This window comes from Sceloporus occidentalis, unplaced genomic scaffold (assembly GCF_023333645.1).
Source record: "Sceloporus occidentalis isolate IW3139 unplaced genomic scaffold, rSceOcc1.0.p SCAF_4, whole genome shotgun sequence".
Taxonomy (NCBI): Eukaryota; Metazoa; Chordata; class Lepidosauria; order Squamata; family Phrynosomatidae; genus Sceloporus; species Sceloporus occidentalis.
The window spans coordinates 178,920,530-178,946,965 of NW_028316984.1; the positions used below are offsets into that span (position 1 = coordinate 178,920,530).

At 41.2% G+C, this 26,436-nt stretch overlaps 1 protein-coding gene across 2 annotated transcripts in view; it reads right to left on the reverse strand.

Annotated features, from left to right (window-relative positions):
• Positions 1-24,302, reverse strand: part of SYNE3 (spectrin repeat containing nuclear envelope family member 3) — a 122,773-nt gene extending 98,471 nt beyond the window's left edge. For both annotated transcript variants that reach the window (XM_089522476.1, XM_089522475.1), the window contains exon 1: positions 24,221-24,302. The gene's annotated coding sequence lies outside the window, so the exon portion shown is untranslated. The remainder of the gene's footprint in view (positions 1-24,220) is intronic.
• Between the last annotated feature and the right edge of the window lie 2,134 nt (positions 24,303-26,436).

Sequence of the window (26,436 nt, forward strand, 5' to 3'; positions counted from 1 at the left end):
TCTTAGATTAAATTGGGATTCAGCACTCTATGGAAAACAAGTCTCCTGGAGAGAGAGAGTTCTGGTACCAGTTACGGGATGCTGCCTAAGGATTACAGACATTTAGAATGCATATATCTTCACAGTTATTCAGGTGGCTGTCACCATCACCAGTGTCTGATGGGCACTGATTGGTATACACTACAACAAAGGCAGATTTAAAGAAGGATTTGTTTAAAAGAGGATCCCATGGCTCTGAAGAATGTAATGAAGGATTTAGTTTTCCAAAAGCATTGCTCCAGAAAGCATAGAGACTGTGGAAAATCATGGATTTTGTAGCATTGGCAGCTGTTCATTATTTTCAAGTGACGCAACCTCCTCACTACAAATTGATGGCCTGCTTGTTGTGAGTTTGGCCTCCACCACTAGGCAAGTGGGTTTTGGAGTCCTTGATCTAATTTGTATTTCAAAAATAATGCATTTTGACACCATTTTAACTGCCGTGGCTCAATGCTACCAAAATCGAATTCTGGGAATTGTAGTTTTGTGAACTATTTAGCCTTCTCTGTCAGACAGCTCTGGTGCCACAACAAACTACAAATCCCAGGCTTCTATGACACTGAGCCATGGAAGTTAAAGACATGTCAAAGTGCATCATTTCTTCAGTGCAGATCAGACTGTCCAGGGGCATAAAAGGGCTGTAGTGCATTTAATGACTTTGTTAGATACTTTTTTGCTTTAGTTGGGTAGTTTGAGGCTAGGAAAAGATACGAAAGCTGAAAAGGAAATGGGGGAGTGAGCCTCCTCTTTCAGCAACTTCCTCATAAAGTTCTCATAGCTATGGGAGGGGGAAGTAGGTCATACTTATGCATTTTACTTTTCTTTGTGTCTGCACTGTTTAATCTTTGAGAATTGGCTTTCCAGTGGCCTCACCCTGGTGGTTGCATGCCTAAGTAGAATTAGTTTAGGGGTCCACTTTTGCCACTGGCTGTGAGAGGATGGTGAAACCCATCAGCAAAGGGCCTGGAATGCTTTGCTGATGCATGTTATGTGTTGCATCATTCGTCATTGAAAGAGCTTATCACAATGCAAAAAAGTGTGTCGATGTTCTGCACCAAGGGAGAACTGGAGCTACATATATTTCTAGTACAGAACATCCCTTATTCCCCATCCCACAGAGAATGAATTATGTTCCTTATGGGATTCCAGCCATGTCACTTTCTTCTCAAAATTCAGTGAGCTAGAAAATCCGTCTCATAAAATACGTTTCTGCTTATTTTAAATAAAAGTTTATTGAAACAAGCCGAAAATCAAAAATGTATTTATCCATCCTGGTTTCTTGAATAAACCAGAGTTTAAACTAATTACAATTTCAAATTTATTGAAAACTTTCTTGCAATGGGAAGAAAACTGCTAAAATTGTTCACTGCTTCCTTAGAGAAGAAACCTAGGGGCTGTACAGGTGGGCAAAAAACGTCAGAGTCTGGGTGGAATGCGTGTGTAGAGACCACCCGAACTCTGCCCCAAAGCGGCATCACATCGCCTGCCTGACCAGACACTTCTGTGGTACAGTGTTTATACACGCAGTACACCCAAGAAACGTGGAAGAGCCATCGCCATCGCCACAGCAAGTGCGGCTTTTTTACGCCCTCAAAAGGAGTGACATTTTGCTGCTTCTTTTGGGGCTGGGAAAATGCCAGATCAGGGCTGCAGTAATCTCACTCCACAGCCTCGATCTGGTGAGCAAAAAGGCAGCACAGAACCACTCATTTCGGGCTGTCTGTTTTCGGCCATAGTGAAGAATTACATCTGTAGGCCAAAATAATAAGTAAATTTCAAAATGCAAATGGATAGAATGCACACAGTAGAGAAAAATACCATGCAACAACAGCTCAGGTAAGTGAAAACACTTTCAGAAATTAGGTGACATTGCATGAATAAATGCGCAAATTAGAGAAAATGCATTAAAACTGAACTTCAATGCTGGATAAAAACCCAAAGCCTTGCAATGTGATACAATACAAGAATGGGAAGCAAATGCAAATATTATTCAGGGAAACTCAACAAAACTGAAAGAAATTTTCAGTACTCTTACAGAATCTATATATGTCATATTAATATTTCTTTCAGGAAATGAATAACATACTATTACCTTTCAGACTTCCCAGATTTTTTACCAACTTATGCTACCAAGCACATTATATGGTCTGTTATCTGTGACCCTCTGTCTCTTTCCATGGGAGATCAATGAAAGGCGAAACATGCACTCTGAGTCTTGCCAGGCCCCAAGGGAAACCTTGTAAGGTAAGATATAGTATGGCATAAGCAGTTCTTATCACATTAACCTGTCACGGATTTGACCCAGAGGATAGTGTGGTATGTTATTTTTCTAAAGGCCATGTTCCTTCTGCCAAAAAGATAGTTAAGCTGTCCGTTAAAATCTGGAAGAAGGCCCACTCCTCTTCACTACAGACACTAATCGGATAGTAACGATTTCCAGTCAACAGCAACCTGATCTGTAGTGAAGACTAGCATCCGGAGGCTGCAAATCTCTTTTTGAAAGCTCCTCCGGATTACTTACTACACAAACACCCTTGATTGCTTAGTATATAAAGACATTCTTTCTGTTTAAGGCTACAGCAGTACTTACAAAGTATTGCCTAGGTCTTGGAAGAGCTGAGCCTTCATTCATTTTAGTACAGTAGTTGCAGGTGCTGCATAATTGTTTGTGCCAACCAATAAAAACATTAATTTTTGTTAACTGATTAATTGGTGAGGCCATTTTATCTTCTCAAGAGCAAATTTAATCACTAGGATTGAACATTAAAGATGCACTTGTTTTTATTTGATTCTTTGAATATAGTGGTCCCTTGTTATCTGCTTGGGGTTGGCTCCAGGACCCTCCGTGGATTCCAAAATCTGTGAATGCTCAAGTCCCACTAAATACAATTGGGTAGTAAAATGGTGTCCCTTATATAAAATGGAATTTTTTTTTTAGATTTATACTTTTTTGAAAATTTTCAAGCCTTGGATGCTTGAATCAGTCTCTAAAAAAATCTGTGGATAAGGAGGGCTGACTGTATTTTCAAAATCAAGAAAAGATGGAGGAAACTATTTTGCAACAAGTTATCTGTATCTATTTATACTGGTTGGACTGGATGACCCTTGTGGTCTCTTCTATGATTCTACACTTTCCTTACAGACAGGAAAAAAGGCTAAGAGAGGAGAAAACATACCCAATCAGATCTTGGGAATAAATCCAAATGTTATTAAATTCTATTGTACAAGGTGTTGGTTATTACCTTTAAAGCCCTAAATGGCTTGGGTCCAAGCTATCTCAGAGACTGCCTCTTCCCATACAATCCTCCCCGCGCCCTCCGGTCCTCTGGGAGGAACTTGTTGCAGCCTCAAAAATCGAGGCTTGCGGCGACCTCCCAGAGGGCTTTTTCTGCTGTCGCCCCCAGGCTCTGGAACGACCTGCTGGACAAGATCCGTCAATTAACATCTTTGGACAGCTTCAAAAAGGCTGTCAAGACGGATCTCTTCAGGCAGGCCTTCCCAGACTAAAATATCCCGGCCTCAGGATCTCAGGATCAACCCCTTCCTCAGTAATGTCTCCAAAGCCCCCTTTTCTTTTCTTTAGAACTGAAGTTGCAGTGCTTTTTGGTTGGTATTATTTTGTTTAATTTATTGTTGTTCGAACTAGTTATTGTGCTTTTAATTTAGATATGCAGTTTAATAACTTTTTAAGGGGGGAGGGAAATATATTGTTTTATGCTGTATGTTATTTTAATGTTGTAAATCGCCCAGATTGGTTCACCACAGGGCGGTATATAAATAATAATAATAATAATAATTATTATTATTATTATTATTATTATTATTATTATTGACTTTAGAAGGATTACCTTCAGAGTTAATTGACTGCCTTTTGGAAAAGCAAAGCTTTTTTTTAAAACCAAAAATGTGTGTTCAGTTTTACCAATTGCATTTACATGCTTTGTAGCTTTATGTGCAGAGCTGAAATTACCATAAACTATTGAGAACTTCTGGGACTAAACAAAGTTATATATTTCATCAAAGTAATGACCTCTGAACTGCCCAAATAAGAAACTGCAATTCTTATTACTAAGAATGACTTATCTTTAGTATATTTTTATGTATTTTATATTGTGTGTTGATGTTTTTAATTGTTTTGAATTTTACTGAAATTTTAGATGGTTTTTTTCCCCTGGCCACATAATTTTAGTTGTTTTGTCTGTGAGCCGACTTGGGTCCCTTCAGGGAGAAAGGTGGCATATAAATGACATACATAAATAAATAAATAAATAAATAAATAAATAAATAAATAAATAGAATCTCCCATCCATATTTTCCATGAGGAATCAACCCAGCAAGATATGTAAGGGATTCTTGCAACATTCTAAAGAAAAAAAATCCAGATAAAAATGACATAAAATGGTTTTGATTCTGGGCCAGAAAATTCCTTGTGACTAGGGCTTGGAAAAGTTATTTTGAAACCTGGAAATCATGCTGGATAATACAAAAAATGGGACTGGGGAAGAAACAACAAAGTTTAAAAATCAGTTGTAGACCTGTTATTAGGTTCAATTCCCATGATGGAAACTGCAAGCAAGAAAACATTTTAGGTTACACCTGGAATGATAAAGAATCAAGAGCATTTTTTCCAGCTCTGCTGACAAAACTGTAACAGGTACTCTGTGGTTTGTCCATTTCCTTAGGCAGAGCACGCTTGCTCCTTTGTCAGCTTGGGTCAGAAGCCCTAAGTTACATGGAAATCCCTATATCAGCAAAGATAGAGATAAAATTTTAGTAGGGCACTTGTTTTGTTTGTTTGTTTTACAACACCAGCTGAAACCAAATTATGGCTAATATCTTACTGGTATCATACACATGTGTTAAGTTCCCTTACATATGGGACTGTACAGGGCCATCACTAGAAAAAAGCAGGGGAGTGCGAACTGCATCAGTGACAACGAGAAGAAGCATCACCTCCTTTTCTTGTTCACCCAGAAGTCAGGCCAGACCCAGAATAGGCTGTTGGGAGGTAGCAGCATTGCCCCTCACATTAGCAGCCACTGATGGGAGTAGCAGTGGCCTGGTTAGCAGATGGTGTGGCTGGGGTATGTGCCAGCCAGGCAGCCTGTGTGTGTGTGTGTGTGTGTGTGTGTGTGTGTGTGTGTGTGTGTGACAGCATGAGTTACCACACTAGAGTGACATCAAACCTAGTGATGCCCACAGAGCTGTACCTTTTCAACAGTCATGCAATGGAGATAATCAGTTCATGGATGCATAAGCAGAGTTCCACAAGTGTAACCATTTCACAGGGCCTAAATTCTACTGTTTGTCCTGACCAGAATAGAGCCATGGAATCAATCAGATTTACCAATGTGCTGACCCGCCATTCAAAAACTGATGCAAAGACCATTCAAAAACTGATTCTACTTCAGTTGGGAATAACCAACAAAATTCCAACCATGCAGTTGTGCATTCTAGGACAGTGCAAAACTATTTGCCCATGCCTTCAGTTAACATTTTATTTACTGAGATTGCAAAAACAGCAACTGTGAATTCATGCTTGCACAACAGGACAACAAGGAAGCACATCAGCAGAAACTCAATCAGTTGCATAATGTTAGCATTCAGGGAAAGGATGGTATAGTATAACTACTATGCAACTATGGCAGCATCTGCACTGCAGAATTAATGCAGCTTGCTGCCACTTTAACTGCCATGGCTCAGTGCTAAGGAGTTCTGGGATTTTCAGAAAGCTCTAGTGCCACATCTATGCCACATCTCTCAGAGAGCTCTGGTGCCACATCTAACTACAAATCACAGGATTCCATAGGATGGAATCATGACAGTTAAAATAATGCCAAACTATTAATTCTGAACCATGGCAGCAGCCTATGTGATTTACTCAACATAAGCACAATGTAGGATCTAAGCCTATGAATATTACTTACTAGATGGTAGGGATGTAAATCCTTCACTACTTTATCCTTACATGCAAGATGCATAAATGCTGTAGTTTTCTCCCTTCTGTGACAGAAAACATTTATTTCCTCTTATCTGAGTGTCCAAAGGGTTTTGGAGAATTTTTCAGCACAGAAAAATATATTTTTGTGTAAAAAACAAACAAAAAAACCCACCAATAATAAGAATAAAATTTATTTATATTTCCTGCCTCTCCTTGAAGATTGAGGTGGGATTACAACAGATAAAATAGAACAATACAATTACAAAATGTCAATAAAAGCACACAAAAATACAACAACAAAAAACCCCAAAACCAAACCAAACCAAAAAACAAAACAAAAACCCTGCCCTCTAAACACATCTTTTACACAAAGGAACACATTTTCTGTGCAGAGGAAACACATTTTTGCACAAAAAAGCTATGTGGTTGTCTGTGCAGAAAAATCTTCTAAGGCACTTCAAGACATTCAAATACTGGAAGAAAATTGAGCAAAAGTCTCCCTGCCTTATTAGTCTTCCCAACAGAGTTTCTTAACTGTCAGGAAATTCATTTTTTTAAACCAGGAAATGATTAATAGAGAATATTCTTTATATCCAGCTTGCCCTCTCGACCCTTGCCCATCATGGCTGGCCATCCAGGGCGGGGGGAGGTATTGAGGAAGTTCCTTATGGATATCATCAATGCATCCTTCAGGGAAGGACATATTCTATCTTGTCTGAAGGAAGCGGCTGTTAGGCCGCTTCTGAAAAAACCTTCCCTGGACCCCCTGGATATGAACAACTATAGGCCAGTCTCTTTGCTACCATTCTTGAGCAAGGTAATCGAGAGGGCGGTTGCTCTTCAACTCCAAGCTGTCTTGGATGAAACCGATTATCTAGACCCATTTCAAACTGGCTTCAGGACAGGCTTTGGGGTTGAGACTGCCATGGTTGCCTTGACCAACGATCTGCGTCTGAGCATCGACAGGGGCAGTGTGACCCTGTTGGTGCTTTTAGACCTCTCAGCGGCTTTTGATACGATAGATCATGGCATCCTCTTGGATCTCTTGAGGGGGCTGGGAATTGGAGGCACTGCATTGCAGTGGTTCCGTTCCTTTCTGTCGGGCAGATCCCAGAGGGTGATGCTCGGGGACAGTTGCTCCAGTAAAAGGGAGCTCACCTGTGGTGTCCCACAGGGTGCTATTCTGTCCCTGATGTTATTTAACATCTATATGAAGCTGCTGGGTGAGATTATTCGGAGTTATGGAGCTGGGTGTTATCAGTATGCTGATGACACCCAAATCTATTTCTCCATGTCTCGTTCGTCGGCCTTGAATTCTGATGGCGTCTCCTCTCTCAATGAATGTCTTCGGGCAGTAATGGGCTGGATGAGGAAAAGCAGATTGAGGCTGAATCCAGACAAAACGGAAGTGCTCACGGTAGCGGCCCCGAAACCAAGAATTGGGTTGCAACCTCCGGTCCTGGACGGGGTCACACTCTCCATCAAGGACTGCGTTCGCAGTCTGGGGGTGCTCCTTGACTTGTTGCTCCTGATGTCGAACCAGGTAAATGCGACAGTCAGGAGCACCTGTTATCAGCTTCGGCTGATACACCAGCTGCGCCCTTTTCTGGAAGTAAGGGATCTTGAGACTGTTGTGCACATGCTGGTAACCTCACGTCTAGACTTCTGTAATGTGCTCTACATGGGGCTACCCTTGTGCTTGGTCCAGAAACTGCAACTAGTACAGAATATGGCAGGCAGAGTAATTTCTGGAACATCCAGGAGGGACCATATTACCCTAGTTCTAAAGTCCCTCCACTGGCTGCCCATTAGCTTCCGGACCCAGTACAAGGTGTTGGTTATCACCTTTAAAGCCCTAAATGGCTTGGGTCCAAACTATCTTCAGGACCGCCTTCTCCCCTACAATCCTCCCCGCGCACTCCACTCCTCTGGGAGAGGCCTACTTCAGCCACAAAAATCTAGGCTCTCAGCTACCTCCCAGAGGGCATTTTTCATCGTCGCCCCCAGACTGTTGAACGGCCTGCCGGATGAGATCCGTCTGCTTACATCCTTAGACAGCTTTAAAAAGGCTGTTAAGACGAATCTCTTCCGGCCGGCCTTCCCAGAATAGAGAACCCGGCCTCAGAAAAATGTGTGGGAATAAGATACTGCTGCTACCATTGATGGTTTGCTGATGTGATGTTGTTGACCTTCTGGTCAGTTTTTAACTTGTATGTTTTTTGTTTGTTTGTTTGTTTTTAATTCTGCATTGGATTTAATACTTTTTTAAGGAGGGGAGGGCACCAGGGATTTTATATGTGCTGTATTTTTAACTTTGTTAGCCACCTCGATTGTTCTCAGAGGGGCGGAATACAAATAAATTTTATTATTATTATTATTACTATCCCCAGTGGACAGAGGGAGAGGGAACCAGCAGCATAGAACACTCCCTTTCCTGTAGTGGCAGTTCCAGCTCTGAATGGCTAAATATGGGACATATTTGCACCACACTTGATGTGACTCTGTAAAGCGATGTAAGACAATAAGAATACACTTTAATAGAAAACAAAGATCTCACATCCACACTGCTGTTACATCTATCTTGAAAAACATGCCCTTTTCTGTGAAAACTTATCAAGACGCAAACACTAATTTCTGGTTATGTATATTAATGTATGTCTTTAGATGTTAATAAATTTTTTTTTAAAAAACGACGCAAACGCTAATTTCTACACCATGAAGGCAAAACTGACCCACCAAAACCTATTCATTACCCACAGGCATTATCATCAGTATTGCAAAATCCATGATAAAAATTTTAAAAGGTTCTTTAAACAGTGTAGTTGAAGCCACTGTGTAGTAGACTCTCCTGTTGTTAAATGAGGACAGGGCTGCTTAAATGCAGCAGAAAATCCTCAAGCCCTTGTGACTCATTGCTTCTTCATTGTAAGCTGGCTAGTGGCTTCCTGGGAGGAACTCAATGATGGGTTTCAGTGAAGGAAGAAGATGCCAAGCCTCCAGAGCAATGTTTTACTATGTTAAAATGGTGAGTCATTGCTGCAGAGCACAGTCTTTAACTAATTACATCTGTTTGTTCCTCTCATTTGTTTTGCAGGAACAAAAGTAATCAGCATCTCGTAGCAGCATTCCCTCTGAAAAGCTTGTTTGTTCAGAACTGCCTCTTGTCTCAATTGGCTGGTCAGACATGTCCAGTTGGTCTGAGAAAGATTAAATGGTCCTGTCCATCACTGGGTTAAATCAAAGTCCCAGAGTTCATTTGCAATGACCCCCCCCCCCCCCATGCCTAACTTGGGGACATGATTTTGGGTCAGCGTTTGGGACATTACGCTTGTGTATTTCATACGCGCCAACATTTCAAAGATGAAAACCTGGGAAAGTATGGCCAAACCACATCAGAGTATGATCAATATGGCACATAATTAACAAGAAAGAACCCACAAAGAAGCTGTTGTGGACCGTGGGGCTTGTCGCCATAGTCCTATGCCCTACGATCTCTTTCAGCGGGCTTATCCACCGGAATCCATTTAAAAGGTTATGATGACTCCTGACTATGCTTGTTGGCTATTGATGAATTGTTATTTTAGAGAACTAATAGGAATGTTGGTTAATTCAGTATTAGTGTTTTACTGATCATATTTTTGTACTACTGTATCATTTTCATGTAATCCCACCTCGATCCTTGGGAGAGGCGGGAAATCTAAATAAACTCTATTATTATTATTATTATTATTATTATTATTATTACGAGGAGTGATCAGGGTATAAGTGGCCTCTGGCCATTCCTTTTTCCCTATCTGCTTGAGTCCATAGCTTCCAATTTTGGCTTCTCCTGGTGACAAGCAGGTCTGGGCCCTCCCAAACTTTGTGTTGCTACTTATTACTGTCTTATGGTGGTGTTCTAAACCATATTACAAATTGTGCAAATAGGATGCAATATAGCACTAGGTATCACATCGCAAACACACAAGGTTTTATAAGTGCAGCAGAGAATTCCAGAAGAAAATCAGCATGTGCGCTATAGATTATAGCAAAACCTTTGACTGTATAGGTCACAAAAAGTTATCAATTATTTTAGAGAGCTGGGTGTGCCAATATGTCTGATTGTCCTGATGCACAATCTGTACTCAGGACAAGAGGCTACCATTAGACCAAAATACAGAGAAATAGAATGTTTCCTAATCAGAAAGGGAGTCAGACAAGGATGCATTTTATCACTCTATTTATTCAACTTATGCACAGAAATTCAGTGTTCTCTACCTACAAAGGAGCCAATGGCTTCACAAAGTAAGGAGACATGATGGATTCCAAAGGAAGCATCTTCTTTGAATTGCAAATGGATATTAAATTTCCTGGACTTGGGAAATTTCCCAGTGACCACATGGCCAAAGGAGGAGGTGCGCCCAGCCCTACAATCAGTTTGGGGAAGCCATGATTGTGCACACTCGTCCGTGCGGGACCTATAAAGAACCCACCAGGAGTGGATTTTTTTTAGTCCTGCCAAAGGCCACTGCATTTATCTGCTGCTGCCTCCATCTGGGGGAGAAAGGGTTGCCCCTTTCCCTCAATATGTACAGCCCCATAGCTGATTTTTCTGTTGCTGTTTTCTCCTTTCCTTCCTTTCTTTTAACCTACTGACTAACCACACCTGGTCATGTCATCTAAAATTAAGCTGATAAGAAATAGAGAGCTTGATTCCAAAATTCACATAAGCTCCTGAAATATTAGTTTGACAGATCAATCACTGGTCAAAGTCATCCTTCACATAAATTGTACAGGATCATATATGTGCACAGTATTCTGGATGGGATCCTAATGGAGCAATATGCTAGTGCAAAAACAGTTGTTCAAGTATTTGCATTTTTTCAATGGTTGCATAAATGCAGTTCCAAATACAGCCAATCATTTGAGAGTTCATTCACACACACAGCCCGCCCCCAATTCTCACTTTTGACTTGGTTGGTGGAGAGCTAATTAACTCTTACACACCTCTCAAAATATGAGATCCATGTAACTGTGCTGATATATATTTTCACTAGTCCAAGAAGTATATATAATCTTGCCTTCTGTTGGACATTTCTGAAATAGCAATAGGTTGCACATGGTCATTTTGGAACTAAGCATAACTCCCTTCCAGGAAAAAAAAAACCCACACCTGGCATTGCTGACCACTGGATATCCAGAGGTACAGAAATAGTAATTTTGGACTAATGGCAACCCTTAGGGACTCCAATCACAGGGTTTTCTTGGCAAGATTTCTTCAGATGGTGTTTGCCTTTGCCTTCTTTTGAGGCTGGTAGTGTGTGATATGCCCAAGGTCACCTAGTGGATTTCCATGGCCAAGTAGAGATTCAAACTGTGGTTTCCCAAGGTGAAACTACTACACCACACTGCCCTGCAAATGATACGATGTTGCATCTTTTGGCTCTAAATCCATTTACCCAAGAAATTCTCCATAAAGCCATTTGTGTGGCACCCAGTTTAGGGATAAGCTATGAAACCTCTGAAAAAAGCTCTGGGTGTAATGAGCCAAAGTTTATCCAAAAGAGATGAGTTCTTCAAACACAGAAAGATACACTTCACACAGAATATAAAAAAGTAACTTTTTAAAATGTAAACTTCTAGAATCCCATAGCCCGCCAAGACAAAGGGAATTATTGTTTCCAAGCTGTGCTTCCACCACTTTTCACCACATTTCAGCTTTGCCCCTTTGCAAATGAAAAAAAAAAGTATTTTGCTCCCTGACACAAAGGACAAAATGTCTCCTGGCATTCCACATACAGAAGCCAACTAGTGCCACAACAACATTGACAATCCAACAGCTTCCTCGACCACACCTGAGCAAAATAGCTCCTAGATGTGTGCTCACACATGTCCATATAGCCATGCAAATGCTCTGCTGTTCTAAAATGTGGTTTAAGTTATGCTGTTGCTTCAAAGTGGTTTAATGATGCTCAGGATTTTCCCACAAAAAAAAGTCCCAACAGTATAACAGAACACAGGAAACAATGTGGGAAACTGACTCTGTTGGTGTGAATAACAGTGGCAGACTGATTAAGGTATTTCCTTTTCTTTCGCTCAGATTAAGGGGGAACTTCATGTCTTTTATAGAAGGGGAATTTATATGCTATGACCAGGTTATTCCAATGCACAAGTTAAAAATTTTCTTATGACTTGCTGGGGTGAAAGGGTTTCCTGTTGAGATGCAAGTCATGGAGGAAATGGGCATGCGTTTCTTCTGATGGAGAATTTGCCAACATACTTTTGGGTGACCAGGAAGGCACCTGCATTCTAAATATAAATTCCTCAAGATATATTTCTCCAATATACATTTTTTCAGTTTTCTCAAGAAATATTGTACAGTACATGTTTTACATCTAGAAATTTCAGAGTGAGGTAAAGATGATAAAACAATCTTAAACCATTAAAAATAAAATAAAATAATATTTTAAAAACTACCTATCCCACTGTCCACTAGCTCTTAAATATAAGAGGCTCTCCTTTGAGATTTTGGAGCAGAGGTTGAATTGCCATCTCCCAGGAGTGCTTCTTTCTAACTAAAGTTTTGTGATTTGATAAATAATAATAATAATAATAATAAACCTTTAAAGGTCACCAAGATAGGGATCACAAGCTGAGACCAGTGCTAATGTCAGGCCCTTAAAATACCACAGGGCTTTCCAGACAGAAATGTACTAAATGTACTAAATGTACTGAAGAAGAAGAGCCCTCCCTCCGGTCCATCTGCCTTGGTCCAGGCCTCAGAGGGAGAGAAGAATGCTGGACCTGATTCCCTCCCCCCTCACCATTCCCTTTATTTTATTGTATACTGTATGGTGTTTGTTTTTAATGCATTGTATGTGTAATTGTAACTTGTGTAAACCGCCCTGATCTGAGGAAGGTGCGGTATATAAATAAAAACTTTATTATTATTATTATTAAAAACATGGTAGAAAATGTCAAAAATGGATGGGCAAACCAAATGATTCAATGCCTGGAGTAAATTTCAGCATTTAGGCAATAGAAAAGTTTCTGTTTGGGTCCATATTCCAAGCATAACTATAATAGCAAAGAATCTCGAGGAAGAATAAGGTTTCATTATGAGACTTCTGCCAAAGTGATATTTCTAGAGCAAAAGCACAACATTAAAAATAAAACACACCAAATGTGCTCAACAAGGGAGAAGAGAATGTCCTCAAAAGCTTAAAAGTAAATTAACAGTGAGGGGGGGGGGGAACCCTTGACATGTTCATCAGACTTCATCAGACTTTCTCAGACTGACAAGGAATGGACTTTGCATGCACTGCAAGGTCTGTTTAGAGTTTTCTACAGAGTTTTTAATATATTTTAAATTTTAATATGTAATGGTTTTAACTTTTTAAAATTGTTTAATTGTTTTTTAAAACTTTGTATTAACATTTTAATGCTTTGCGTTGTTTTTAACTTGTACTGTTTTAAATTTTGTTGGCTGCCTTGAGTTCTTATACCAGGAGAAATGTGGGATATAAATAAATAATTAAATGTTACAGTATGATAGCAATTGCACTTTTTCTACAGTTGTGTAGAGGTGTTGATGGAAGGCACACCTAGTGCTTCACTTCCTGCACATCGTCTGCAAGTATGGTCTTTTTCTTCCTTCTTGAAACTACCTACGCTGATATACATTGGACCCTTGTTATAGGCTGGGGTTTGGTTCCAAGATCTCCCATGGAAAACAAAATCTGTGGATGCTCAAGTCCCATTAAATATAATGACATAGCAAAATAGTGTTCCTTATAAAAAATGGAAAATCAAGGTATATTTGAAATTTATACCTTTTTTGAAACCGTGGATGCTTGAATTTGTGTATAAGAAATCCATGTATAAGAAGGGCCGATTGTAGCTATCTATGCCAGAATAGTCCATCAATGGGTTTTTGCCCACAGAGACATAGGAGAGTGGGCTTTGATAAGCTAAGCTATAAGCTTTCTTAGGCCAATCTCTCAGTCTCCACTGGAATCCTGTTAGTGACAAATGCACATATAACCCAGAGTTATGTGCACATTCCTATGCCTTCAAGTCTTTTCCAACTTATGGCAACCCTGAGGTGAACCTATCTTGGGTTTTCTTGGCAAGATTTATTCAGAGGAGGTTTGCAATTGCCTTCCTCTGTGAGAGATAACTTTCCCAAGGTCAACCAGTGGGTATAATGGCCAAGCAAAGAATCAAACCCTGGTCTCCAGAGTTGTAGTCCACCACTCAAAGAGCCATTTTCTAGCCACTTGTGCCATGTCCAAAACCTCCCCCATTGGCAGCTGTCAAACCCTGGGGTGAAAGGTGTGTCTGTTCACCAACTGGGGGGTGAGATGGGACTCTGAAGAAGTAAGTGGTCTGGCCTGCAAGAGGAAGAGAAACAGCTGGAAACATCTGGGATAGCACCCTCTTTTCTTTCTCCCTAACTGCTGAGACCAGAGACTTCCTCATGGTCTGAGTCATCTTCCTCCCTGTTTCACTCGCCATGCCAGTAAACAGCCACAGAAGTGGCTCCTGGGGTTTGACAGCTGGCAGTGATAAAAATATGCACTCTTGGACAGTATCTCCTTCATTCCATCTTGTTCTTTTCCTTCCAATTTGATAAAATATGTGAACTTTGGTAAATTCGTATAAGAATTTGACTAAACTGAAATTCTCACTTATTCCTACAGTTGAAGGGAGATTATTTGACTGCAAGCAAGGGCAGACCAGGATCACAGAGGCCTGGGTCCAGCTGGAAGATAAAACCAAACTTTTCCAAACCTGAGAAAAACCTTCCGGGCAAGGCTCATCATACTGCTGTATAAATGCAGGTTTTGCCCCTTCTCTCTTGGCAGCAGATAAAAGAGCAGATGGCATAAAAGAGAATGCAGTACAAGGTGGCAGAAACAAAAGCTGGGAAGAGGATGCTGCTAATCCCCAGGGAGAAATCTCCCACTAAGGTTTTAGAAATGAGAAGGGAGGTTTAAGGAAAATGGCTACAGATGAAGCTGGATTTAGAAACACTGTTTCTACAGAGGAAAGGTGAAGACAGTCCAGAAAGTATGAACCTTCAGTGCACACTAGAATTTCTTTTAAATATATAACTGCAGAAGAAAGTCAAAAGATAGGCGGTTCAAGGGATTAAGGATGTGCCAGTAAGAGAGTGTATTCTGCTGTTTGTGCTTCAGCTTTCTAGTGTAGGAATGCAAAATGTTCTTCTAGGACAAGGATTCGCAGTGATTGGGCAGCAGCAACTTCCTGGGTCCCAAAGGCTTGTCTAGGAACCCCAAACTGCCTATGACAGGACCTCCCTGTCCTTCCTACCTCGGTTGGATCCAAGCCACATGCTAAGATCCCCCCCCCCCCCCTAAGGTTGTAGAATATATTGGAATTTAAACAGTGCGGTGTACTCCAGTGCAAAATGAGCTTCTGGTATAAAACAGGATAGAAATATCCAGGATACTCTCATTAGGTTAAACAGTGAAACATACATTTATTGTTGCAAGAAATCCATCAAAAATAGAAAAGATAGACAAAAGAAAACATTCAGGGGTAACCATGTTGGCCATATAGCAAATCCAGTGAGATCCAAAATGCACCAAACAGTGATACCTTTGTGAAGTCAAAGCCTTTTATGGCTGGCATCCATGGTTTTTTGTGGATTTTTTGGGCTAGGAGGTAGTGTTCTAGAAGAGTTTATTCCTGACGTTTCACCAGCAGCTGTGGCTGGCATCTTTTCTCTTCTAGAATATGGCCTCATTGGGCCAACCAAAATGCTAAATATACATGTTGCAAGCTTTCGAAGTACCACTGGATTTTTCATTAGGCAAGGTGTTAAAAACAAAAAAGACAAAAGAAAGAGCCTGATACTTTGGTAAAAGAGTCCTTATAATGCTGACTCTCATGTGTGTGTGTGTATGTGCCATCCTGAGGCTGAGATGCCTCATGGATGCTTCCTTCTCAGATAAAGATCTGTAAAACACTACCACTAGCTTTTGGAGAGATTGGGGGGGGGGGGGGGGAATGATCTCTTTAGACAGGAAGCAAAAAAAAAAAAAAAAAAAAGGATTGTGCAACACAGATCAGGGAACATACAGATGAAAGCAAGACATGTACATCAAGTTTCCTCTCTACCCCTAATTACTCAAAAAACAACAGACATTGATGCCTCTTTACTTCCAACAAGGTTGTGGCATGTTGTGGACATAACACAATAGCTTTCTACCACCAGAACTGAAGGTGGGAGGGCAGAAGGAAGTCCAGTTATGATCTAGCTTCTGGAAAGGTGAGTAGCTGAATTTATACCTGAGGAGTGGACCAGTGTGAATCCTTCAGCTGACTACCTCCAGTCCCTTCCTTCAACAACCAGGCTACCTCTCATTGGCCACTCTTCCTGGGCCACCCCCCAAGCATGCAAAAATATCACAAAGGCTCCGGGAAGATAACAGTCAACCAGGGGAACATGGTGCCAATCTGGGAAGCCCCTTCCTCCTGCTATCTACAAAGCTTTCTTCTTGGTAAGCCACTGCCAGAGAGCCAGTGTGGTGTAGTGATTTGAGTGCTGGACTATGACTCTGAAGAACAGGCCATGGAAATTCACTGGATGACTCTGGGCAAATTACTCTCTCAGCCTCCAAGGATGGCAATGGCAAACTCCCTCTGAAGAAGCTTGCCCAGAAAACCCCATGATAAATTCATCTTAGGAATGCCATAAGTTGGAAACAACTTGAAGTCCCACAACAACAACAAAGTCAGGGATATATCACTGCTGTCACCCCACACTGAAATTGCTTTTGTTTCATTCATTTCTATCCTGCCTTTCTCCCAATAATGAGACTCAAAGTGGCTAACACTACATTTAAAAACAATGCAGATTGAAGACTACACAAAAACTTGAACAAAAGTATAATTTAAAGAAAAGTTAAACATTTTATGAATTAAAGTTTTTAGATTCATTAAAAGACTATATAAAGTGTAAAACAGCACTGCACACTATTAAATTCTAAAAGCCTGAGGGCGTACAAATATTGTAACTTGCCAAGGAAAGGAGAGCAAGGAAGGAGCCATGATGATGATGATGATGATGATGACGACGACAACCCCCCCACCACCACCATCACATCATTAAATAATTCATTTACAATCCGCATTTACCTCAATACTAGGCCCCAAAGGCTTCCTATAAAAATTAAAATAAATACAGTTTTAAATTAGAACTTCTGAAAGTGAAGGGAAATTGTACTCTGTCAGTCTATGAACACTGGCTACTAGTGGCTCCAGTGTCAGTGGAGTGGTGAAACCACTTCGAGGGCATGTCTGTCTACACAGGCCATTTACGCTGCTTTCTTCCTGCCCTTACATTGCTGTCCAGACAATGCTGGACCAAAGTCCCAATTCAGGCGAAGAATGTCTTCATATGGTAAGGTTAGCTCCACACAGTCCAGGCTATCCTTGCCTTAAATCAAATTTTAAAAACCTACCTTTTGATCCGAATTTTCCAGAAAAATGTGGAGCACTCTGGAGCAATGCCAAGCAGCTGTTCACACTGCATCCCACTGTGCCACCTGGTGCTGCTGGCATAAGTTGCTCCCTCTGAGGTTTCAACAGATACCCTGCCATGCTGGGTGCCTTGTTTTCAACCTGAGGAGATAACTTGCACCAGCAGCAGCAATGCTGTGCAACCCAATGGGACACTGTGTAAACAGCCGCCCCACGCACTGGTAACAAGGGAAATTTGAGAAAGCTTCAGGGACAGAATGTTCCAGGAGACCTGCCTCAGGTTTACATCTGAACTTTAAAGGTATAGTCCCCAAAGAGGTTCAACAGCCTGAGAATCTCCTTAAAAACTTCAAACTAAAGCCTAAAGTGGATTTATCATCCCACTGACATCACAGTCACTACCTGTCACTGAAGCAAAATAGTACTCTCTGACATTCTTAGGGACCATAAAAACAGAAAACAGTAAGGAGATAAGCTTTAAGCTTAAGACATGCTCTGAGATAGGCAACTGTTTATTCAGTTCTTAAAAAACAAAACAAAAAACAACTCAACTCATTTCAGCCTTAATAACAAAAGGTCTTCTTCAGGGTCTTCATCAGAAATCACTGGAATTGAGAACACTCTCCAAAACACAGGACTATTGATTGTAAAAAGACATTGATTATGTTTTAAAAAGTCTTTTTACAAACAATGGTCCTGCATTTTGGAGAGTCTCAATTCCAATGATTTCTGTTGAAAGCCCCTGAAGAAGGCCTTTTCTTATGAAAGCTGAAACACATCAGGCTTTTCAAAAGAACTGCATAAACAGTTGACCATCTCATAGCACAGGCACCAGAAAGAGCCAGTGCAGTTGCCACCAAATGTCAATTACAATGCTGCAGGAATCCCAATAGTAACCACTGATTTTGGTGCCAGCACCAATGGGATCTCCAGTATGCTGGGAAGAATCAATATGTCTTTAATGCCATGTATCCTGGGGCTCTGGCTATTTCACTAGGCCATTTTCCTAAAATCAGCCTTCCTGGCTCAAGTCAACACCTATCGGCTGGGTTCAGACATAACCCCTCAAGTGCTAGGCCACCTTGGCCTGGCATTTTTCTGCAGCGTCCTCAAGGCTCTCGTACATTTCAGGGCCTTTTCTTTCCCCAACATCCCTATTGTTAGTCCTCCACAACGTTATGCTTGGATCTGGCCCTTGCATCTGAATTGTGCATCCATATGATGTCAGTTCCAGGGAGCAGCAGTTATGATCAGGCAATCCAGCCTCATTCTTGGCTGTATAAATACTAGGCAGCAGTTCACTGGCAAGTGATGCTAGGCCACTCTAAGACTGTATCTGCACTCAAAACTAATGCAATTCGACATCGTGTTAACTGCTATGGCTCAATGCTACTGAATTCTGGGATCTGTAGATTTGTGAGATACAGTGGCTCCTTAGGCACAAGAAAGAGATAGTGCAGTTGCCACCAAATGTCACTGGCAATTATAATGCTTCATGAATCTAAATAGTAACCACTGATTTGGGTGCCAGCACCAATGGGATCTCTAGTCTGCTAGGAAGAATCAGCATGTCTTTAAGAACTGATACCATGTATACTGGGGCTCTGACTGGGTTGGGGTTTGGTTATAGGATCCCCATGGATACATAAATTCGTTGATGCTCAAGTCCCACTAAATACAATGACACAGTAAAATGGTGTTCCTTATATATAAAAAGGGCAAAATGAAAGTTTGCTTTTTGGAATTTATATTTTTGGGGATATTTTCAAGCCTTGGATGCCGCAATCTGTGGATAAAGAATCTATGGATAGGGAGGGCCAACTGTAGTTAGTCTCCCCTGTCAGAGAGCCACAACAAGCTACAAATCCCAGGATTCCATAGATTGGGACTATGACAGTTAAAGCAGTGTCAAACTGCACTACTTCTGTAGTGCTGGCGTAGCCTTAATTTTATTCTGGATTTTAAAAATGTTATCCCAGGTACCTTGCAGAACTCTATGCCCCAGAGTAGGTTCGGTCCCTTGGAAAGCATCTTTAAAGTTCAAACTAAAACTCAAAGTATCACCCCACTGACATTGGGGCCTCCTCAGTGATAGCACCCATCTTGTCGAACATTTTCTCCTTTGTGACTCAAAAGGCAGAAATTGTGCTCAATTCTAAACACCTGCTAAAAATGTTATCTGTTCATCCTGGATTTACCCAGCTGGTAATGATTGTGACTTTTCCACTGCTGTATTGGTTGTTTGTCTGGAATGTTTATTATTTAAAAACTGTTGCAATTTAGTGCGTGTGGGTTTACATTCTGTATTATACAATACATTGTGTAATAATACATTTTGATACAAACAGCTAAGAAATTTTATTAAGTCAGAGGATATGAAAGTACTACCAAAAACAAAATAATGCAAAGAAATAACTTCTAGTCAGCAAAACCTATGACAGAAACATCATTGCCTAGTGCTAAAAAATGTAGGAGAGCCAGCATGGTATAGTGGTTTGAGCACTGGACTATGATTCTGGAGATCGGGGTTTGATTCCCCACTAAAGCACAAAAACCCACCTTGGGCAAGTCACACTCTCTCAGCCTCAGAGGAAGGCAGTGGCAAACCTCTGAAGAAACCTGCCAAGAAAACCCTATGACAGGTTCACTTTAGAATTGCCATAAGCCAAAAATGATAACAACAAAAATGTAAGACAAGGACTCTGGAGATCAGGGTTCTAATCCACATACAGCCGTAGAAACTGACGCAGCCCTTGATAGACCTTAGGGTCTCCATAAATCCAAAGCAATTTTAAGGCACATAACAAAAACAAAAACAAATTAGGCCACTGCCTATTATCACGCGACACAAGAGACAGTTCCTTCTTCCCTTATCATTACAGACCAGCATAACTTTACAAAAAGAAGCATTAAAAGTCATGGGTGAAGCATAACTCTCGTAAGCAACATACAGGGACAAAAATGCCAAAAAGTTTGGCACAAATGCTCATGCTTTGGAGATGAGCAAGGACAAAGCAGTGATCCACCCTTCTTTTTCCCCAGTTAATTCAATGTCAACACATTTAGCCCACTCTTCTCATGTTTCTCCTGTCACTCAATCGGGTTTTCTGTCCCCTGCCTCTTTAACAGAAGCGCCTCCTTCTTCTGGAAAGAAAGATTGTTTATCTGTGGCAGAGACAGGCCCACGCAACAGCCAGTTCAACTATGTAGGCAGGATTCCCTGTGCAGAGCTGTGCCAACAACACATGTCTACAATGCAAAAGTCATCACGTGCCAGGCGTTAATTATACCCAAAGGAACCGCACTTTTGCACATTAACTCTTTGGAACCACAAGTCAAGACTCATCCTGAGTGCTGATCTGTTCCTAATGAATCCCTTACACGCTGGGCATAAGCCAAAGGCTTAACACTAATCGAATTGATGTAATGTAACATTTTCTTTCCCTCTGAGATCCCACCTGGAGTGATGTGTTAATGAATAAATTGCCAAACGAACAAGGGAAGCATAGGGCTTCTAGAGTTAATGTCATGATATATCCCAGTTCGTTTTGGGTCTTCGTTAATAATAAAAATACGCAGCACTTCTATAAGAAATGTCAGGTGTCTACATTGTGTTATAAACATTATCCTAATAATCTTTATAAGAGAGAACACTGTAAACCAGTTGTGGCGGGAAGAGAGAAGGAATCAAAACCAAACAGCAAATCCTAAAACAAAAGTTATCAATTACATTAAAAATTATATTGTGACCCCATTTCAATCCAATACATTTTAATACTATGTGGTGGCAATCTCATGCACACTTTTTCCCTAGGAATAGGTGCCTGCGACAGATTTTGCTTTTGAGTAGCACATATAAATAAAGTTTCAGATGTCTCTTAGACATCTCCCTTGCTTTGATCCATTTTTGTTCTGCTTTTATTTCTCCAACTTTGTGATGGAATTATTGAATCATCAAGTTGAAAGAGGCTCTATGGGCCAATAATAATGATAACAATATCCCGCCTTTTCCCCAAGATAGGGAAAGATATCAGGTCCAACCCCCTGCTCAGTGATCAACAGTTGCCAAAGCCAGGGTGACTGTCATAACTGCAAAGGAGGACAAGGCACTGAAAAATATAGGACATTCGAGAAAAATATTGAGCATTACAAAATAAAAGCTACAAACGCTCATATAAATATGAATTCATGCTTCCAAGGGGTTATTGCCATAAGTATGAAACAACATGAAGGCATGCAACAACAGCAAATATAATAACTGTATGTTAACATTAAAGGTCCATTCTTTTGTCTGATTTCTCCTGCCCCATGGGACTTTTGAGTGACACAATGCCTTTTGAAAATTATTTTCCTCTCCCCGCAAAAAGAATGACAGGGTGAAAAATTCTCCAACACTTCAATGGCAGCTTTTAAAACATATCTTCTAATGTCTTTTCTGAGAAAAATGTTTCCCCAGCTCTAAACTATATGCTCTCCCAACTGCTATATATAGTCTATGTGCTATATAGTCTGCCCAGCTCCTTCCTCCTTGCACTATAAATAAACCACTACCGTACGTGCTGGAGAAGCACGCAATGACACAAGGACATCCCAGGGTGCATCTGCACTGTAGAAATAAGGCAGCTAGCTGCTGAAACTGCTCACTTCTCAATGGACTGATCTTGTGTTTCTCTACTCCTTTTTTTGTGAGGTTCATAAAGAGGCCTTGACAGCTGTGACACCTAAGCTGTGAAATAGCTTTACAAGGGTGCATCTCTACTGTACAAATAATGCAGTTTGAAGCCACTTTAAGTGCTGTAGTGCCACTTTAAGTGCTGTAGCCCTATTCTATGGAATCCTGGGATTTGTAATTTTACAAGGTCTGTCCCCTTCTCTGCCAAAGAGGGCTGGTGCCTCACAAAAACAACAAATCCTAGGATTCTGTAGGAATTCTGAAGCCATGGCAGTCAAAGTGGTGACAAACTGCATTATTGCTACAGTCTAGATGCACCTCCAGCCTACGTTTTTGGGGGCGAATCAGTCTTTTATTTCTATTTTATGTGAATTGACTTTGCAAGTCACCACCAATTTAGTACTTTAGTACTTTAGGATCGGAACCACAATCTCTCTGTCTCTCTCTCTTCTCCCAGCACTGCATTATGTGCATCCACACTGCAGAACTAATCCAGCTTGACACCACTTTAACTGCCATTGCTCAATGCTATGGAATTTTGGGATTTGTAGTTTGTTGTGGCACCAGAGCAGAGCTCTGTATATGTGCTATACTGTCTTGTCCAGCTCCTTCCTCCTTGCACTATAAATAAACTGCTATCCTATGTGCAGGGGACACTGACAAGGATACAAACTACATTTCCAAGAATTGCACAGCATTGAGCCACGGTGGTTAAGGCACTATGGAATTCGAGCCCTGACAGTTAAATGCTATGGGAATCTGGGACATGTAGTTGTGGTAGCACAACTACAAATCCCAGAATCTCATAGCATTGCACGATGGCAGTTAAAGTGATGTCTAACCAGATTATTTTTCCAGGGTGGGTGCAGCCTCAGACTGCAAGCCTTTTGGCCACTGGCCTACTGGGGATCAAAGTCCTATTAAACTCAGGAGAGGTGTATAGGATCCACGCAAATGGAATCATACGCAAGTTATTGTCAATGGAGTTCCTTAAAATAAAAGTCAAGCCAGTGGAGCTCTGGAATACTCTCCCTAACCTTTGTCAAGAAAGAGTGCCTTGGAATAACCATATATTCTGCCGACAAGGTTGCGTGACGCTTGCAAAAACTGAAAAACTGTGGAGAGGGGAAAAATAAAATATAATTAGGGACACATAAAATCTTCTGCATCCACACTGCCAAAATAATCCGGCTTGACACCACTTTAGCTGCTATGGCTCAATGCTATGGAATTCTGGGAATTGCTGCTTGTTGTGGCACCAGAGTTTTGGGGACCAAAAGAAAAGAGAGAGAGAAAGAATTGGACTGACAAGGAAAAGGGCATCCAACCGGCACAGCAGTCAATCTTTCGGTGCCCATATACCCCTCTCTCTCATGAAAGGCCAATCTTTGCGTGTACATTTTAATGCTTTTGTGTTGCTTTCTTAACTTGTTTCCAATGGGTTGTCAGCCATGTGGAGCCCATATATCAGGCGAAAGGCAAGACAGAAATAAAAGAAAGAATGGTTAGACTAGGACACGGGAGTTCTAGGGTTCAGGGTTCAAAGCCTGGCTCGGCTGTGGAAAACAATCTTGGGCAAGTCACACTCTCTCAGCCTCAGGGGAAGAAGACACTGGCAAAACCTATTATTATTATTATTATTATTATTAAGCTTTATTTATAGAGCACTGTAAATTTACATACCATCAGTTAAAAATAGAATAGAATAAAATAAAATGACCTACCTAAATTCCACCAAAATAATTTAGCACATATTAATACATATTAACATTAAATAATAAAATAAAGCAAACAAATAAAAAACAAAAACAAACCTACGATGACAATCTGAAGAAGCCTTCTGAAGAAACCTTGCCAAGCAAAGAAGCCCCAGGATAGGGTCACCATAAGTCACAAAGGACTTGAAGGCACAAAATAACCTCAACCCTGGGTGACCTTGAGCAGGTCACACTCTCTCAGCCTCAGGGGAAGAAGGCACTGGCAAAAACCTCTTCTGCAGAAACCCTGCCAAGCAAACTGAGCCAGAAAGGAGTTGGAGGCATCCAGCAGCAGCAGCAGCAGCCAGGTCCCTCACTCACCTGAGAGGCGCAGGGAGAAACCCTCCTGTCTGGAGCCGAGGGGAGCTCCTGCTGGCGAAGGACCTTGGCCCGGCCTTCTGCCTGCCTCCCTGGGAGCCGGAGGGCTGGAGCCTGGAGCCTGAGCAGGACCGCAGCAGCCCCAGAGTCTCCGCCTTCCCAGCTGCTCTTTGCTGCTGCTGCTGCTGAGACTGAAAGAGCCAGTGACTCATGGCTCGCCTCTGCTGCTGCTGCTGCTGCTGCTGCTGCTGCTGCTGACTCCATCCTGCGAAGCAGCTGCAGTGGCCCACTCTGGGACCACTTGGTTCCATCCACACTGCAGGGACAATCCAGTTGGAAACCTGGCTCTCAGTGCTGGGGAATCCTGGCCAGTGTCCTTTGCTCTCTGATCCACAAAGCTTCAATCTCTCAAACCACCAGTGGTCCCCCAAATTGTGTCCTTTATAAGAGCTTTTTTGGACTTCAGCTCCCAGAAGCCTCAGCTACATTGGCCAATAGCCTGGGATTCTGGGAGCTGAAGTCCACTATCCCTTAAAGAGCACCGTTTGTGGACCACTGCTGTATTTTAACAAGCTTTTTGTCATGGCCTTTGGCTAGCTGTCACAGTGGTATAAAACTGCTTTATTTCTACAGTGTAGATACACTCTTTGTCATCTCTCTAGTAAAGGACTAGCTTGCTGTCACAACACAAATGGTATCCTAGAAAAGTTACATTTTGGGGACTAAAATTCCCAGGATCTGCTGGCCATGATGGCTGAAGGATTCTGGTAATTATAGTCTGAACAAGTAGTTTTTCAAAGCTCTGCTCACGTCCCAAATTCATGGATCATAGCAACTAAAAACCACAGAATTTGGAGACATGTTTCAAAATGCTCAAAACAGAGATGTTTTACTGGTAAAAGAGCCCAATGCATTTCAGTCTGCATATATTTTAAAGGCACCCAATCCTGTCTGCTTTTGGAAGCTAAGCAGGGCCAGCCTTGTATAGTACTTGGATGGGAGACTGCCAATTAATACCAAGTGCAGTAGGCTATGTTTCAGAAGAAGTGGCAACACTACCTCTGAGCACTCCTTGCCTAAGAAAACCCTATGACATTCATGGGGTTGCCATAAGTTAGCAGGAGACCTGAAGACATGCACACATACACACTTAAAGCCTTCTTCATAGGCTATATAAAATCACAAAAGAACAGCACATAAATACACAATGTAACAATAACATATAATATAACATTACATGAAATGATTATTACATTAGTACCGTGTCTGTGGTCTCAACATGCCTGTTCAGAGTCTTACGTTTTTGGAATCAGGAATCTAAAATCATTTACTGAACAAGCAAAAACATGTGAATGAAAGCTGGGTTTTTCCCCCCAAGTCTTGTAAGCACAAGGCCAGGAAGAAAATTAGATAATATCCAAGGACATGTAGAGGTCTCTGGGATGTAGGGAGAGGGAACATTGGAAAACTCTGAAATAATTTACAAGCGTGGGAGGAGGTCAAGATCCTCATCCAAGGCCTCTGGGAACCAAAGATGTTAATAATAAAACCAACTCTGAGTCCTTATTAAACAGAATACTCTCCTTGGTAGTGTAGACTTTTTCTGAGGTCTGTTGCAGACTGATGTTGTTCCAAGAAATAATTTTCCAAGGTTGTACACATTTTGTTACTGTTGCTTATATTACAAAGGTATTCCTCCATGCATTTCTTGAGCCTTCCTTGACTTGTTTTTATTAGTTGTTCCCAGGTTTCTGTTTCTTTATACTAACTGAATCCAACCAAATTATTTTGGTACCTAATGCAGTAAATCCCACCAAAAACAAAAACAAACAAACCCTGGAATAATGACTATTGATTTACTGCCATTTCATGACTCCAAAGACCTACTGCTTGAGGTACCTGTACGCCTCTCTCTAATGGAAAGGCCAGCCTTTCTCTGGCAGCCACATGCATAAGGTCTGGATATGTGGGCCCTTCAAACACCATTATAGTATTATGATGCCACTTTATCTACCATGGCTGCATCTTCTGGAATTCTGGGGTTTGTAGTTTAGGGATGCACTAGAGTTCTCTGGCGGAGGATTCTAATTACCTTTCCCTAAATTATAAAAGAGAGACAGCAAGACATATGGGTTTGAGTGTTTGATTACAATTTTGGAGATCTGCGTTTGAATTCTTACTCAACCATGGAAACCCACTGAGTGACCTTGGGCAAGTCA